General features: G+C 58.0%; 1 long non-coding RNA gene and 1 pseudogene across 1 annotated transcript; one reads left to right on the plus strand and one right to left on the minus strand.

The window, feature by feature from the left end:
- Positions 1-2,084: 2,084 nt before the first annotated feature.
- On the plus strand, positions 2,085-3,652 carry LOC112548424 (annotated as a pseudogene).
- Positions 3,653-10,989: 7,337 nt separating this feature from the next.
- LOC112548423 lies at positions 10,990-14,938 on the minus strand. Its single transcript, XR_003092181.1, has 3 exons — positions 14,848-14,938; positions 14,098-14,196; positions 10,990-11,081 (listed from the first exon to the last, which is right to left on the minus strand). It is a non-coding gene; the product is annotated as an uncharacterized LOC112548423 (long non-coding RNA).
- Between the last annotated feature and the right edge of the window lie 188 nt (positions 14,939-15,126).

Genomic DNA, 15,126 nt, shown 5'->3' on the forward strand with positions numbered 1-15,126 from the left:
CGGCGGACCCCCCCGCGGCCCCGCCGCTGCCGCAGAGCCGGGGCGTGACGCGGGGCCCCCCTGTCTGCCGCCTGCTTGCCTCTTGCTTTTGAGGCATCCCGCGAGCCGCTTTCGCAGCCCCGCCGCAGGCGCGTCGCGGCACCGCGCGGGGCACAGACGTGCGGAGCGCTCCGTGAGCTCCTGCCGGCGCACGTGCCTCCGGGGCCTGCCTGTGCCTCCGTCACCCACGTGCCGGGCTCGGACCTCTTCTGCGCTGGGGGAGGCTGCCCTCGCAGGCGCGGGTTCAAGGGGTGGGGGAAGGTTTCCTTTACCCCTTCCACTGCCAGGCTCCCACCTCAGCGGGAAAGAGGCTTGGATCGCGGGCGCAGCCCCCGCCCCTGAACCCGAGGAGCCCCTTCTTCGACGGCGCTCGACGCCAGGATCTGGGGAGAGAATCCTTGCTCCCAGCCCGCCCTGCTCTCACCCCAGCCCCGGCGCTGGGGCCTCTGCTCCAACCACTGACCCTCCCAGAGGTGGGGCCTGGGGGAGCCTTTTCTGCCGCGAGCCGCGGCGCGGGGTGGGCAGCGCCGGGCGCGGCTGGGAGGGCTCCTTTGCCCAGACGCCCCTGCCTGGTGGAGCCGGTGCCTGGACTGCCAGGCTAGGTAGGACCCACAGCCAGGATCGGCAGACCTGGGAGCAGAAGAGCCCACCCCGCAGGGCCCCGGACACTCGGATCTCTCCCTGCCGTGGGAGGGAAGGGGGCTGAGGGTTCAGAGCAGGGGTGCAGGGAGCCCGGACAACCGGGTTCTCCAGAGGGGAGTCGGGTCTGGGGGCAGGGGGGTTACAGCCCACACGCCTGGGTCCTCCTCGGCCCCTGGCGCTAGTGCGTGAGGCAAGGCTCTGGCACAGCAGGGGGGTGGGGGGTGCTAAGATCTCAGTGGCACAAGTGGAAGTGGTGATGGCTGCGGCTGGCAGCCAAAGGGGTGGGCACTGGGGGATGGGGCTGCTTCCTGGCCCCCCGGGCAGACCTGCAGGTTCCCCCTGGCTGGGGTGCTGGGCTGCAGGGGGCAGAGTTGGGGGGCTCGAGGGGGCGCTGTGCAGTGGCCAATGGGGGCCACTAAGGGGCATTAGACATGTTGCAATATTTCTGGTCTGGGGGGAAACTAGGGGGCACTGAGCTGGGCATGGGGGAGCAGGGTGCGGGGCTCAGGCAAGGTCCCTGACCCCTGCCCTGGTGCTGCCCTCAGCTGGGTCCTTGGCTGCTGCACTCGTCCCTGCCCTGATGGCCTCCCGCCACTGGAAGTTCATGGCCATAGTCCTGCTGACCGTCCTCGGCCTGCTGGGCAGTGAGCTGGGTGCCCAGACCCCTGGGTTCCCTCTGGCTCTGCAGTCTGGGGGCTTAGAGCAGGGGGGTTCTGGGAGCCTGGATGCCCGGGTTCTCACCTGGACCTGCGACTGGGACACCTGGGTTCTCCCTTGCACCTAATTCCCATGAGAATTAGACTCTGATTGGAGGCGACCGGAGAATTAGGGCTCCTGGCTTGCTTGGGGGGAGGTTGTCCCTTGTCACCCCCCAGTCAGGCTGGCTCCAGGCCATGACCCCCAGCTGCTCTGCTCCTTGCCAGGCGCTGGCCTTGGGGACTGGGTTGTGACCCTGCCGCAAGACTCTGTGTTGGGTCAGGAGGGCTCCTGCGTGACCCTCAACTGCAGCTACAACATCTCTGGAGGGAAGATCGGGGCCATGTGGTGGGAGCAGAATGGATCCATCATTGCACAACACTCAGACGAGGCTTCAAAAACCAGACTTAGTCCTTCAGCAAGCAACCAGGCAACTGCTCTCTGCGGCTCATGGGGCTGTGCCCAGGGGATCAGGGCACCTACCAGGCCTGCATTTGGCAGGAGAAAGACCACAATACTGAACAGTGGTGCAGCTATGGAGCCGTGCGGCTCCATTTGACAGGTAAGCAGGTCCCGTCTGTCCCTTTGGCCGCATCCGCGAGGACAGGACAGCCCCAGAATTCAGCCCTGACCATCTGGGAGGGCAGCAGGGATCCCAGCTGCTTGGGGTCTCTCGGGGAGTGGGAGACCTGGGTTCAGCCTGGCTCATGGGCATCTCTCCTCCCAGCCCACCCATGCAGGCCCACCCTGGGGACAGGTTTAGGACCAGGGACCTTCCTCTCCTGCTCTGTGCAGCCCGACTGCCAGGGATCCCTGGCCTAGGACAGGCAGAGGATCCAGGGGCAGAGCCAGCATGGGACGAGGCAGAACTCACCCTCGGTGCCCGCGTCTTGGCTGGGCCCCAACACGGTGCTGAGCTGCCGGGTGCTCAGGCACGGAGACCAGTGTAAACCTGAGGAGAACCAGCCCCCGCAGCCAGGTGAGCTCTGCTCAGAGGTCTCCCAGCCATGAATCCTGGATGCCTGGACTCTTTCTCCACTCGGGGGGTGAGTGCAGAGGGACCCGAGAGCCCCGACGCCTGGGTTCCCTGGGAAGGCAGTGGTGTTGGGGGGGTAGAGCAGGTCCCCTTTGCTCTGCCTCGGCTCCAGCACCCAGCCCTGACCCCACCCTTGGCCTCCCCCTGCCAGGAGAACTGTGGGTCAGAATCCAGCAACTGGAGGGGACACACTGGTGCTGGAAGGCGAGTCCTTTGCCCTGCACTGTGCGGGTCGCCCCTGGGTGCCCACGGCCAGGTACCTCTGGTCCCGCGGGGAAGAATGGCTGCCGGAAACCAGGCATGATTTGTGCATCTTTGGCACTGGTGTTGCTCACGGAGGCATCTACACCTGCAGTGTCTGGGTCTCTGGTCCCGGCTGGGGGCTCCTGGTCTCCTCTGACAACAAATCCATCATGGTTCAGTGCAAGTGCCGGGACCTCCCTCCCAATTGCACCCTGTACAGAGTGAGCACCCCCAAGGGCTTGATGGGGCCTTAAAGGGGCCGGACATGAAGTCCAACACCCCTGGTGCGCCCCCTGCTCCCTTGGAAACCCCACCCTGGGGTTTCCCAGCCCAGCAGCTTTAGGTCCATCCAGGCCTGAACCCTGGGCACCTGAAAGCTCCCCATTCCCCCTCCATCCTTTCCCACTCCCACATCTTCATCTCTTCCCCATCACCCAGGGGGGTGTCCAGGGGTCCCACTGGTGCCATGGGTTTGAGCCCCCCCCCAGCTGACCCTGGCCACCCTCAGTCCCCACCAGGGGTCTGAGTGCAAGCAGCATTGCCGGAGCCATTGTTGGGCCCCTTCTCCTCCTGGCCAGCGCAGGGGCCGGGTACTGGCTCAGAAGGCGCCAGCAGGGTAAGTCATGGTCATGGGATGGTTGCAGGGTTGGGACCCCGACTGGCCCCACACTGCCCCCTTCCACCCCCACAGGCACCCCCGGCTGGTCCCACACTGCCCCCTTCCACCCCCACAGGCACCAGCGACTGTGGCCCCCCAGAACTGGAGCCCAACTAAAAGGTGAGGATGGGGGTCTTGGCACCCTGGGACCCCACTGCTGGCACCACCAGGACCCAGGGCTCTCAGCAGCTGACACCATCCCAGCCCCTGTAGCGCACCCCACACGGGTGACTCACAGCATCTCTCTCTCTCTCTCTCTGCTCTGACGGGGTCGTCGCACCTGAGCCAGGATATTTATGCCATGTTGGAGGGTCCAGAAGAGGGTCCCCAATGCATGAGCACCACTGGTCCTTAAGCTAATGAAGAATAAATGAGTGTTTCCAGCTAATGCAGAACAAATGAGTGTTTCTGTCCCTGTCCCCCCCCAGCCCCCCCTGCTCTAGCTGGAAGCAAAGGGCACCCCTCGCAGCCTCTTTTTCAGAGGGTTGTCAGGGAGGCGTCAAGAAGATGAAACAACGGCGGGGAACGGGGGGTTACCAATGGGGAACTTAAATGTCTACCAATGCCTGTACACATTGCAAGTCGTCCATGTACATGTTATGAAAAGTTGTGAAAAATAGCTGTTTTTTGTAGCATAACGGCATATCCATGAACATGTGTACATACACATACAAGGATGGGGAATAAGCAAAAGGAACTGGTGCACCTGCTAGCAAATAGGGAATCTGATCTCTTTGAAATAATGGAGATCTGGTGGGATGCCACGCGTGACCAGGCTGCATGCATAGAGAGGTACTGGCTGCACAGAAGGATTGGGAAGGGAAGAAGGGAGGAGGTGTCGCTCTGTGCGATGGAGCGGTTGCCTCCTTAGAGACCCAAATCAGTTCGAGAGAAAGGCGACTCAAGACCTTGTGGGTCAAGATATGAGGAGAAGGGGACTTGATGAGACTGGGGGAAGGCTTGGTTGTGTTCAGTTCTAGCCAAAAGGGACAACTTGGTGGAAGACCCCAGGATCGAGGGTCGTCTGGCTGATAGCGATCAAGAGATGAGAGAATTCACTACCTGTTGTAGGGCAGGGAAGCTGGCCAGTCAGGCAGAGGTGCCCCAAATCCACATTTTCCCATGATTAAAGTGAAACACCACTAATATATAGATTCCCCTTGGTCTTCCTCCTGCCCTCATATGCTTATAGAAGGACTTCTTACTGCCCTTGCTTTTGGTCGCCAACCTGACTTTAGTGGTCGCCCTTGCCTTCCTTATCCTCTCCCTATAAATCCGGGCGATACTTGTGTATTCCTCCCTGATGACGACCCCTTCTTTGCACTGTCTGTAAGCCTCTTTTTTTTTTTAAAGCCCCCCTTTGACTCCTCTGTTAGGCCAAGAGGGCTTCCTGGCCCCTTTTCCACCTTTCTTGCCTATAGGAATGGCCCTGTTCTGCGTCTCCATTATGGAACGATCACCCTTCATGACCTCCCTTCTCCTCCAGTCCTTCTTCCCATAGGGTCTCCCCCACTATTTCCCTAAGCTCATTGAAGTTGGCCTTCCTGAATCGAGCACTTCTGCCTGACTGGCTGACTTCCCTGCCCTACGACAGTGAATTCTCTCATCATCGCTATCTTCCAAACAACCCTCAATCCTGGGATCTCCCACCAGGTTGTCCCCTTTGGCTTGAACTGAATCCAGCCAAGCCTTCCCCTTGGTCGCATCAAGTTCCCTTCTCCTCGTATCTTGACCCACAGGGTCTCAGGTTGCCCTTCTCTCAAACCAATTTGAGTCTCCAAGGAAAAAACCACTCCTTTCCATAAAGAATGACACCTCCTGCCTTCTTCCCTCCCCAATCACTTCTGTGCAGGCCCTATATAAATGCAGCCAGGTCACACGCGGCATCTCACCAGATCTCCATTATTTTGACGAGATCAGATTCCCTATTTGCTAGCAGGAGCGCCAGTCTGTCCTGCTTATTCCCCATCCTTTTGTATGTGTATGTGCACGTGTACGCAGCTATGCCGTTATGCTACAAAATGACGATTTATCGTAACTTTTCATAATGTGTACATGGATGACTCGTGGCGTGTACAAGCACCCCTAGCACTTGTGTATAGACACTTAAGTCCCCCATTGGTAATCCCCTGTTCCCTGCCATCGTTCCAGACCCTCAACACCTCCCTGATTGCCCTCTCTACGTCCATCCTGCTCGGCTGTCGCCTGGCGTGCATTCCTGTCTGCACATCCATTCGCCCAACACACCTAATTCGAAGTTCTCTCTAGCAAGTTGGCCATCCTGGAAGAAACCAGTTTCTTTCCCCTTGGTGGGAGGGGGATGCCATCTCTTCCCAACAAGCCTCTATCTCAGAACAACATTGCAGGATCATAAAATCCGAGACCCTTGCTGTGGCACCATCTCCTGAGTCTCCCATTGACCTCCTCAATACAACTGTCTCTCCCTGACTGGGAGGACAGAACCTCTTGAATGCAACCCCCGGAGCCCTGTAGTTGCTCATGACACATCCAGGGTTGACCCTAGCCATGTCGTTCATGACCACGTGGATGAGCAGCATGGGGAAGTGATCAGAGGGCCAGATAAGTTTTGTAATTCTCTCTGTCACAACCCAGATACAGGCGCCCAGAAGGGAGCAGACCTCCCACGTGAAGGGATCCAGATGGCCGATGACCCCTTCCATCCCCCTCAAGAGTGAATCGCCCACTCCCACCATCTTAATGAGCGGTGGTGCCCACACTCCCTGGACCCTCCAACATGGCATAAAACATCCCAGCTTGGGCCCCATAGCCCCTGTTTTATAGATTTTTAGGGTTGGAAGAGACCTCAGTAAATCATCGAGTCTCATCCCCTGCCCTGGGCAAGAAAGAGCACTGGGGTCAGATGACCCCAACCAGGTGCTTGTCTAGTCACTTCTTAAAGACCTGCAAGGTAGGGAAGAGCACCACCTCCTTTGGAAGCCCATTCCAGATTTTGGAAACCCTCACCATAAAGAAGTTTTTCCTAATGTCTAATCTAAATCTGCTCCCCGTCAGTTTATGGCCATTGTTCCTAGTAACCCTGGGGGGTGCCCTGGTAAACAGAGTATCTCCTATTCCTTGCTGCCCCCCCACCCCGATGAATTTGCAGACAGCCACAAGATCCCCTCTCAGCCTTCTTTTGCAGAGGCCGAAGAGATTCAGGTCCCTCAGTCTGTCTTCATAGGATTTTACGTGCAGGCCCTTAACCATACAGGTAGCCCTCCTCTGAACCTTTTCCAGGTTATCCGCATCCCTCTTGAAGCGTGGTGCCCAAAACTGGACACAGTACTCCAGCTGTGGCCTCACCAATGCCACACAGAGGAGAAGTATCACCTCCCTAGACCTGCTTGTGATGCACCTGCTAATGCATGAAAGAGTGCAGTTGGCTTTACTTATCACTTGGTTTCATTGCCGACTCATGTTCATTTTGGAGTCGCCTATGACTCCGCGATCCCTTTCCACTGCTGTGCCATTTACAAAGTCACCTCCCAGTCTGTAGGTGTGTTGGTGATTCTTTCTCCCTAGATGCAGCACTTTGCACCTACCTTTGTTAAACTGCATCCTATTCTGTTCTGCCCACCTTTCCAATCTGTCTAAATCTACCTGAATCTGTTCCCTGCCCTCCAGTACATTTACTTTGCCCCATAATTTGGTATCGTCTGTGAATTTGGACAGAATGCTCTCCATGCCTTCATCCAAGTCACGTTGAAGACATTGAACAGCACTGGCCCAAGGACCAAACCTTGGGGAACTGCACTGCCCACATTTTTCCAGGTCAAACACGACCCGTCCACCACCTCCCTCTGTTGGTGCAGAGAAAAAGCTGGGAGATGAGTCTCCCCAGCGCGGGCTGGTACAGGGGCTAGGACGGTGTTGACTGCCGAGAGCCGTGGCCCTTGGTGGTGCCGGCAAGGAGGTCTAGGGGCACCGGCAGGGAGGTCTAGCCCTGCGCTACCCCCCAACACCACTCCCTTCCCAGGGAACCCAGGTGTCCAAGCTCCTGGGCCCCCTGCTTCCCCCCCACCGAGTGGGGAAAGAAGCCAGGTATCCAGGCTGCCAGGCTGAGAGACCTCCAAGCGGAGCTCACCTGGCTGCAGGGGCCGGTCCTGCTCAGGTCTGCACTGGTCTCTGTGTCTGAGCACCCGGCAGCTCAGCACCGTGTTGGGCCCCAGCCAAGACGGGGGCACCGAGAGTGAGTTCTGCCTCGTCCCATCCTGGCGCTGCCCCAGGATCCTCTGCCTGTCCCGGCTGTACCAGGCTGGGGATCCCTGGCAGCTGGGCTGCACAGAGCAAGAGAGAAAGGTCCCTGGTCCTGATCTTGTCCCCGGGGTGGGCCTGCACGGGTGGGCTGGGAGGAGAGATGCCCATGAGCCAGGCTGAACCCAGGTCTCCCACTCCCCCAGAGAACCCAGGCGTCTGGGATCCCTGCTGCCCTCCCAGATGGCCAGGGACGAATGTTGAGGTTGTTATTTCACAAATGCAGCCAGTGAGGGAAAAGGGACCTGCTCATCTGTCATATGGAGCTGCTTGGATCCAGACCTGCACCACTGTTCAGTACTTTGGTCATTCTGTTTCTGAATGCAGACCTGGCAGGTACGCTGATCCCCTGGGCACAGCCCCACAAGCCGCAGGGAGCAATCGCCCAGGTGATCATGGAAGGACCGGGTGCGGTTTTTGAAGGCCGTGTCAGTCTTAGCCTTGTCTGAGTGATGTGCAATGACAGACCTGTTCTGCTCTGCTCTCACCACACAGCTCCAACCCCCCTCCCAGAGATGTTGTAGCTGCACTTGAGGGTCATGCAGGAGCCCTCCTGCCCAGATTTGGGGTCTTGTGGCAGGGTCACACCAAGGCCAGCACCTGGCAGAGAGCAGAGCAGCTGGGGGCACGGCCTGGAGCCAGCCTGCCGGGGGGTGACAAGTGGCCACCTCCCCCCCCCGAGCAAGCCAGGAGCCCAAATCCCCTGGTCATTGCCAATAGGAGCCTAATTGTCACACGAAGGGGAGAACCCAGGTGTCCAGGCTTCCACAAGCCCCCTGCTCTACTAACTCCCTCAGACCACAGAGCTGGAGGGAACCCAGGCATCTAGGTTCCCATCTCAGCTCCCAGCAGGCCGAGGGTGGTCAGGAGGCCATCAGGGCAGGGGCAGATGGAGCAAGCTGAGGGCAGCACTGGGTTCCAGGCCTGGCCTGAGCACTCTGCACAGCACAATGCCCCAGAGGCAGGCAGTGGGTCTAGTGCCCTCTGGTGGCCCCCATTGGTCACTGCATCCCCAGCCGGGCTGATACTGCCCTGGCGCACCCTGGGGGACCCCTTTGGCCACTGCACAGAGCCCAGTAGAGCCCTCTGCCCTGCCCCCTGCACCACCAAGGAGACCCTGCAGGTCTGCCCGGGGGGAAGGGAGCAGCCCTATCCCCCAGTGCCACCCCCCTTGGCTGCCAGCCACAGCCCTGTCACCACTTCCGCCTCCTTTGCTTGCGACACATAGATCTTATCACCACCACCACCACCACCACTGTGCGCAGAGCCTTCACTTGAGCAGTGGTGCCCAGCATATGAGGAGGACCCAGGCGCCCGGACTCCCCCCGACCCTCAGACCAGACTCCCCTCTGGAGAACCCGGGTGTCCGAGCTCCCTGCACCCCGGCTCTGAACCCTCAGTCCCCCTTCCCTCCCATGGCAGGGAAAGATCCCAAGTGTCTGGGGTCCCAAGCAGGGTGGCGGGGGGAGGCTCTCTGGCACCTGGCTAGCCTCAATCCTGGCTGTGGGTCCTACCTGTCCTGGCACCGGGCCCACTGGACAGGGGGGTCCAGGCCCCCTTTGCCCCAGGAGATGAGGAGTTAAGAAACAGGCACCCCTATCCCATCCCACCTTATTTGCATGGAGGGTTTTGGGGTGAAACCCCCTGAAAAAAGGGGCTGCAGGGAGTGCCCTGTGTTTCTAGCTAGAGCAGGCTGGAGGGACCCAAGCCCTCAGGGTGGGAGGGGGAGAGGGCTGGAAACACTCGTTTATTCTTCATTAGCTGGAAACACTTATTCTTTGTTAGCCTCAAGCACAAGTTTATTCCTTGTCAGCTTAATGACCGACAGTGCCCGCACTCTCCAGACCCTCCAATGTGACATAAATGTCCTGGCTCAGGCCACACAGGCCCTGTCGGTATAGAGAGAGATGCAGGGTGAGTCTCCCCTGCATGATGCAGTACAGGAACTAGGGCAGCATTGGCCACCTTGAGCCCCAGCGGAGCTGGCAGGCAGGTCCTGGGGTGCCAAGACCCCTGTCCTCACCTCATAGTGGGGCAGTGTGGGACCAGCCAGGGTCTCATCCCTCCCCTTCAGTTTCCCCCTAAACCCCAACTTACCCTGCCCGCGTCTCCTGAGCAAGTACCCAGCCCCTGCATCGACCAGGGGGAGAAGGGGCACCACTAGGACCCCCCCCACCGGGGTGATGGGGCACAGACGGAGATGGAGCGGGAAGGGATGGAGGGGGAAAGGGCCCTCTTGAGGCTCAGGGCTGCGGGGACCTAAAGCCGCTGGACTGGGAAACCCCAGGAGGGCACCCAGCCGGCCTTCGAACGTCATGTCTGGCCCCTTCAAGGCCCCGGCAGTGCTCACCATGTTCAGGGGGCAATTGGGGTGGGGGGGTCCCAGCACTCACACTGAACCGTGATGGATTTGCTGGCAGAGGAGACCAGGAACCCCCAGCCGGGGCCAGAGACCCAGATGCTGCAGGTGTAGACGCCTCCGTCATCAGTGCTGGCATTGAAGATGTGCAAATCCTGCCCGGTTTCTTGCAGCCACTCGCCCGCGTGGGACCAGAGATATGTGGCCATGGGCACCCAGCGGAGATTCGCACAGTGCAAGGTGAAGGACGTGCCTTCCCACGCTGGGCTGCTCCCCTCCAGCTGCTGGATCCCACTCCGCGGCACCCCTGGCGGGGGACTGAGAGCGGGGTAAGGCCCTGGAGCAAAGGCGCCCTGTGCCCCATCACTCCCAACACCACTCCCTTCCCAGGGAACCCAGGCATCCGGGCTCCCAGACCCCTCTGCATCATCCCCACAGCCCCCAGACAGAGAGATCCCAGGCATTCGGGCCCCGGCCCCCCTGCTCCCCCCCTTGTGGGACATGTCCCGTCCCCCCAGCTCAGAGGCCCCTCCCAGCACAGCTCTCCTGGCTGCAGGGGCCGGTTCTCCACAGGGCTGCACAGGTCTCTGTATCCATCCACCCGGCAGCTCAGCTTCACGTTGGGGCCCAGGCGGGACGGGGGCAACAAGAGCCAGGCCTGGTTCTGCCCTGGGAAACTCTGCCCGTCCCAGCTGCCCCAGGCCGAGGATCCCTGGCAGCCGGGCTGCACAGAGCAGGAGAGGAGGATGCCTGGTCCCAATTCTGTCCCCAGGGTGGGCCTGCAGGGGTGGGCTGTGGGGAGACACCCGCAAGCCAGGCTGAGCCCAGGTCCCGCACTCCCCTCCCGGAGAACCCAGGTGTCCGGGCTCCCCGCTGCCCTCCCAGATGGCCAGGGCTGAATTCTGGGGTCCTTGTCTCCTCCCGGATGCAACCAGCAGGGGAAACAGGACCCGCTCACCTGTTACATGAAGCTGCACAGATCCATGGCCAGGCTGCCATTAAGGACCAGGGCTTTGCTGAATCCAGACCCAGTAGGTGCCTTGATCCCCTGGGCACAGCCCCACGAGCTGCAGAGAGCAGTTGCCCAGAGGTTCGCTGAAGAACCAGGTCCGGTTTTTGAAGGCCTTGTTAATCTGAGATTTGTCCAGGTGATACACAGTGATTAAACTGTTCTGCTCCCAACACATGGCTCCGATCTCTTGCCCTCCATAGCTGCAGTTGAGGGTCACACAGGAGCCTTTGTCTCTGGACATGGGGTTTCATGGAAGGGTCACAACCCAGTCCCCAAGGCCAGCGCCTGGCGGGGAGCAGAGCAGCCGGGGTGTGACAAGGGGCAACCCCCCCTGAGAAAGCCAGGAGCCCAAGTCACCTGGACATCTCCTATTGGAGCCTAATTCACATGGGAATTAGGTCCAGGGGAGACCCCAGGTGTCCAGGCTCCCAGAACCCCACTGCTCTAACTATCCTTTGTACAGAAAGGACAGGGTGGGGAAGAAAGGGGGAGGGGGTGCGCTCTATGTCAATGAGCAATATACGTCGACCCTCATCAAGATGGAACCCAAGGATGAGGAAGTCGAAGGATTGTGGGTTAGGCTACATGGGGGGCAAGGAGAAAGGATTTGGTGGTAGGGGTCTGCTACAGACCCCCACATCAAGGGGAAGAAAGGGATTCGGGGCTCCTGAGGCAACTCTCGGAGATCATAAAAGCTAAAGAGGCGGTAGTCATGGGGGACCTAAACTACCCGGACATCTGCTGGGAGACACAGACAGCAAAGTCCCACCGCTCACGCAGGTTTCTAACCTGTGTACAGGACCTCCACCTCACACAGGAGGTACACGGTCCCACTAGGGGAATGCCTTACTGGATCTGGTATTGGCAACGGGGGATGACATGGTAGGGGACCTACAGATCGGTGGCCATCTGGGGGACAGTGATCACCTAATAATAGAATTCACCATAAGGCGTTGAGTGGGTAAGGTAACTAGTAGGGTGAAAGTGCTAGACTTTAGGAAAGCTGATCTCAATGAACTCAGGCGATTAGTCAAGGACGCACTGCAGAGGAGGAGTTTGGAAGAGATGGGAGCCCAGGAAGGGTGGCTGTGCCTTAAGGAAACGATCCTTCGGGCACAAAGCAAGACGATCCCCGAGCGAGGCAAAAGGGGGAAAGGGGCCAGGAGGCTTCCCCGGCTGACCAGAGAAATCCAGGGCAGCCTACGGGCCAAAAGGGGAGCACATAAAAAGTGGAAACAGGGAGAGATCCAATTCTCCTATAGCCGAACATAAATAAACACAATTGGCATTTTTTAAGTAAATACTTTTGTTTACTTATTTTTTGAAAACCTTTTGGGTGTTTGTGAGATGTGCTGCTGTGACCCTCTCAAATACTGTCAATATATAGAATGGGCACAGCACAGGCACATACACATTTTTTCCCTCATGCCCACTTAGTTCTTCACCTCTTTGCTGAGACTGGCAGCCAGAGTACCGGCTGGTGTCAGTTGTGAAGTTGAGGTTGTAACACAGTTGTCACCAGCACTGCACTGCTCTTAAACTTTGTCTATAAGTTCTAAACTCTTTTGAGTAAGGACCTTTTCTTATCATATACCTACAAAGCAGCAAGATACTCCGCAAAAATAAATAATGACTCATTTCACAAATGTCAGTGAAAAAATTCCAGTTGATGGTAAAAATAAGAACCATTTGTCATTGTCTACCAGAGATGACTCTGAACTGTCGCTTAGAAGTGAAAAGTTCAGTATCATCATTCCCATAAGCTGCCTTATCTGTTACTGTTTATTTATATGTTTGTTACCAATCTGATCTCTATTATTATTATTATTAATGAAGCCCTCTGTTAGAACACATCAGCTATGTCAAATTCTAGCTGGTAACATGACATACTTGGCACCCCTCAGATCCAGGTCTTGTGTGACAGCTTGTCTTACTGTAGTGCCTCCAAAATACAGAGCTGTATCCTCTGCTAGAATTCCACATTCAGTACAAGCATTTCCACCTTCCAAGGACATCCATAAATCTGGTTTAATTTCTTCATTGTCAAAGCGTTCCTTCAGGAAAGTCTGTAAAAAAAGTATGTAGCATTTGAGCAACAACTAGAAGAATCATCCTGCTCTACAGCCTTTTTAGCTAACCCAGTTATAATTTACTTTTGAAGTATGTTTGAAATGTTCATAAAAATAGTAAAGTGATTTTTTTCCTCTCAGGAGCTAAGGTCTACTGCCTTTGTACAGACAGTAAATTTTATTTAAATTATATCACCTGATTGCATCCATCAGATGCAAGACCTAGACAGGTTAGACCAGTGGGCAGAAAACAACAGAATGCAGTTCAACAAGGAGAAATGCAAAGTGCTGCACCTAGGGAGGAAAAATGTCCAGCACACCTACAGCCTAGGGAATGACCTGCTGGGTGGCACGGAAGTGGAAAGGGATCTTGGAGTCCTAGTGGCCTCCAAGATGAACATGAGTCGGCAGTGTGACGAAGGCATCAGAAAAGCCAGTGGCACTTTATCGTGCATCAGCAGATGCATGACGAACAGAACCAAGGAGGTGATACTTCCCCTCTAACGGGCGCTGGTCAGACCGCAGTTGGAGTACTGCGTGCAATTCTGGGCGCCGCACTTCAAGAGGGATGCGGTAGTATCATTATACATTATTCATAAACATTTCTTCACTGAGGAGAAGGGGTGGGGTAAAGGAGTCCAGGAGAGTTGGTTGTATTTTAAAGAAACCTTACTAAGGGCAAAAGAACTATAAGTTCATCATGGGGGCACAGAAGGGAATTGGTGAGTATTCAGCAAGGCCCCCCCGGGGGTTACAAGAAATAATGGCCACAAGCTAGCAGAGAGCAGATTTAGATTGGACATTAGGAAGAACTTCTTCACAGTTTGAGTGGCCAAGGTCTGGAACGGGCTCCCAAGGGAGGTGGTGCTCTCCCCTACCCTGGGGGTCTTCAAGAGGAGGTTAGATGGGCATCTAGCTGGGGTCATCTAGACCCAGCACTCTTCCCTGCCTAGGCAGGGGGGCGGACTCGATGATCTATTGAGGTCCTTTCCGACCCTAACATCTATGAATCTATGAATCCTGAACTGCAGAGCCGGGGGCACCCAGGCATCTGGACTCCCAACTCACCTCCCAGCAGGCCAAGGGTGGTCAGCAGGGCCGTGAACACATACTTCCAGCGCCGGGAGGCCATTGGGGCAGGGGCAGGTGGAGCGAGCAGGGATTCAGCTGAGGGCAGCACCAGGGCAGGGGTCAGGGGCCTGGCCGGAGCCCGCCCCTGGCTCCCCCATGCCCAGCTCAGCGCCCCCTAGTTTCCCCCCTAGCCAGAGATATTGCAACATGTCTAATGCCCCCTAGTGGCCCCCATTGGCCACTGCAGCCCCAGCTGGGCTGATACGGCCCTGGCATCCCCTGGGGGGCCCCGTTGGCCACTGCACTGTGCCCCTAGAGCCCCCTGCCCTGCCCCCACAGCCCAGCCTCTCCAAGGGAACCCTGCAGGTCTGCCTGGGGCCAGGAAGCAGCCCCATCCCCCAGGGTACACCCCCCCCTTGGCTGCTGGCCCTGTCACCACTTCCCCCTTCTTGGCTTGCGACACCAAAATCTTATCACCACAACCCCACTTCCTACTGCTCCTGGAGCCTTCCCACGGGGCAGTGGCACCAGAGGCATGAGGAGGACCCAGGCGCCTGGGCTGCAAACCCTCCCCCCTGCCCCCAGACCCTACTCCCCTCTGGAGAACCCGGGTGCCCGGGCTCCCTGCACCCCCTGCTCTGAACCCTCAGCCCCCTTCCCTCCCACGGCAGGGAGAGATCCAAGTGTCTGGGTTGGGGGGGGCCTGCCTGGCACCCGGGTAACCCCAATCCTGGCTGCAGCTCCTACCTGGCCTGGCACTCAGGTCCCTGTCCTGGTCCTCACGCCAGCTCCACCAGGCAGGGGGGGTCCAGGCAGAAGACCACCCCCTGCTGCAACTTGGGGCAGGAAAGGGTCAAATAGGCCACGCCCCTGGGGAGGGCCAGTGGTTAGAGTAGAAACCCAGACACATGGGTTCTCTACAACAGGGGTTTTCAACCTTTTGTAAGGAGTGTACCCCTTCTAGCCAGACATGGAGCAGGGGCAGAGGGGTGGTGGCGTTGGTCAGATGTGGAGCGGGGGGGGGGG

This window comes from Alligator sinensis, unplaced genomic scaffold (assembly GCF_000455745.1).
Source record: "Alligator sinensis unplaced genomic scaffold, ASM45574v1 scaffold1434_1, whole genome shotgun sequence".
In the NCBI taxonomy this organism is placed as follows: Eukaryota; Metazoa; Chordata; order Crocodylia; family Alligatoridae; genus Alligator; species Alligator sinensis.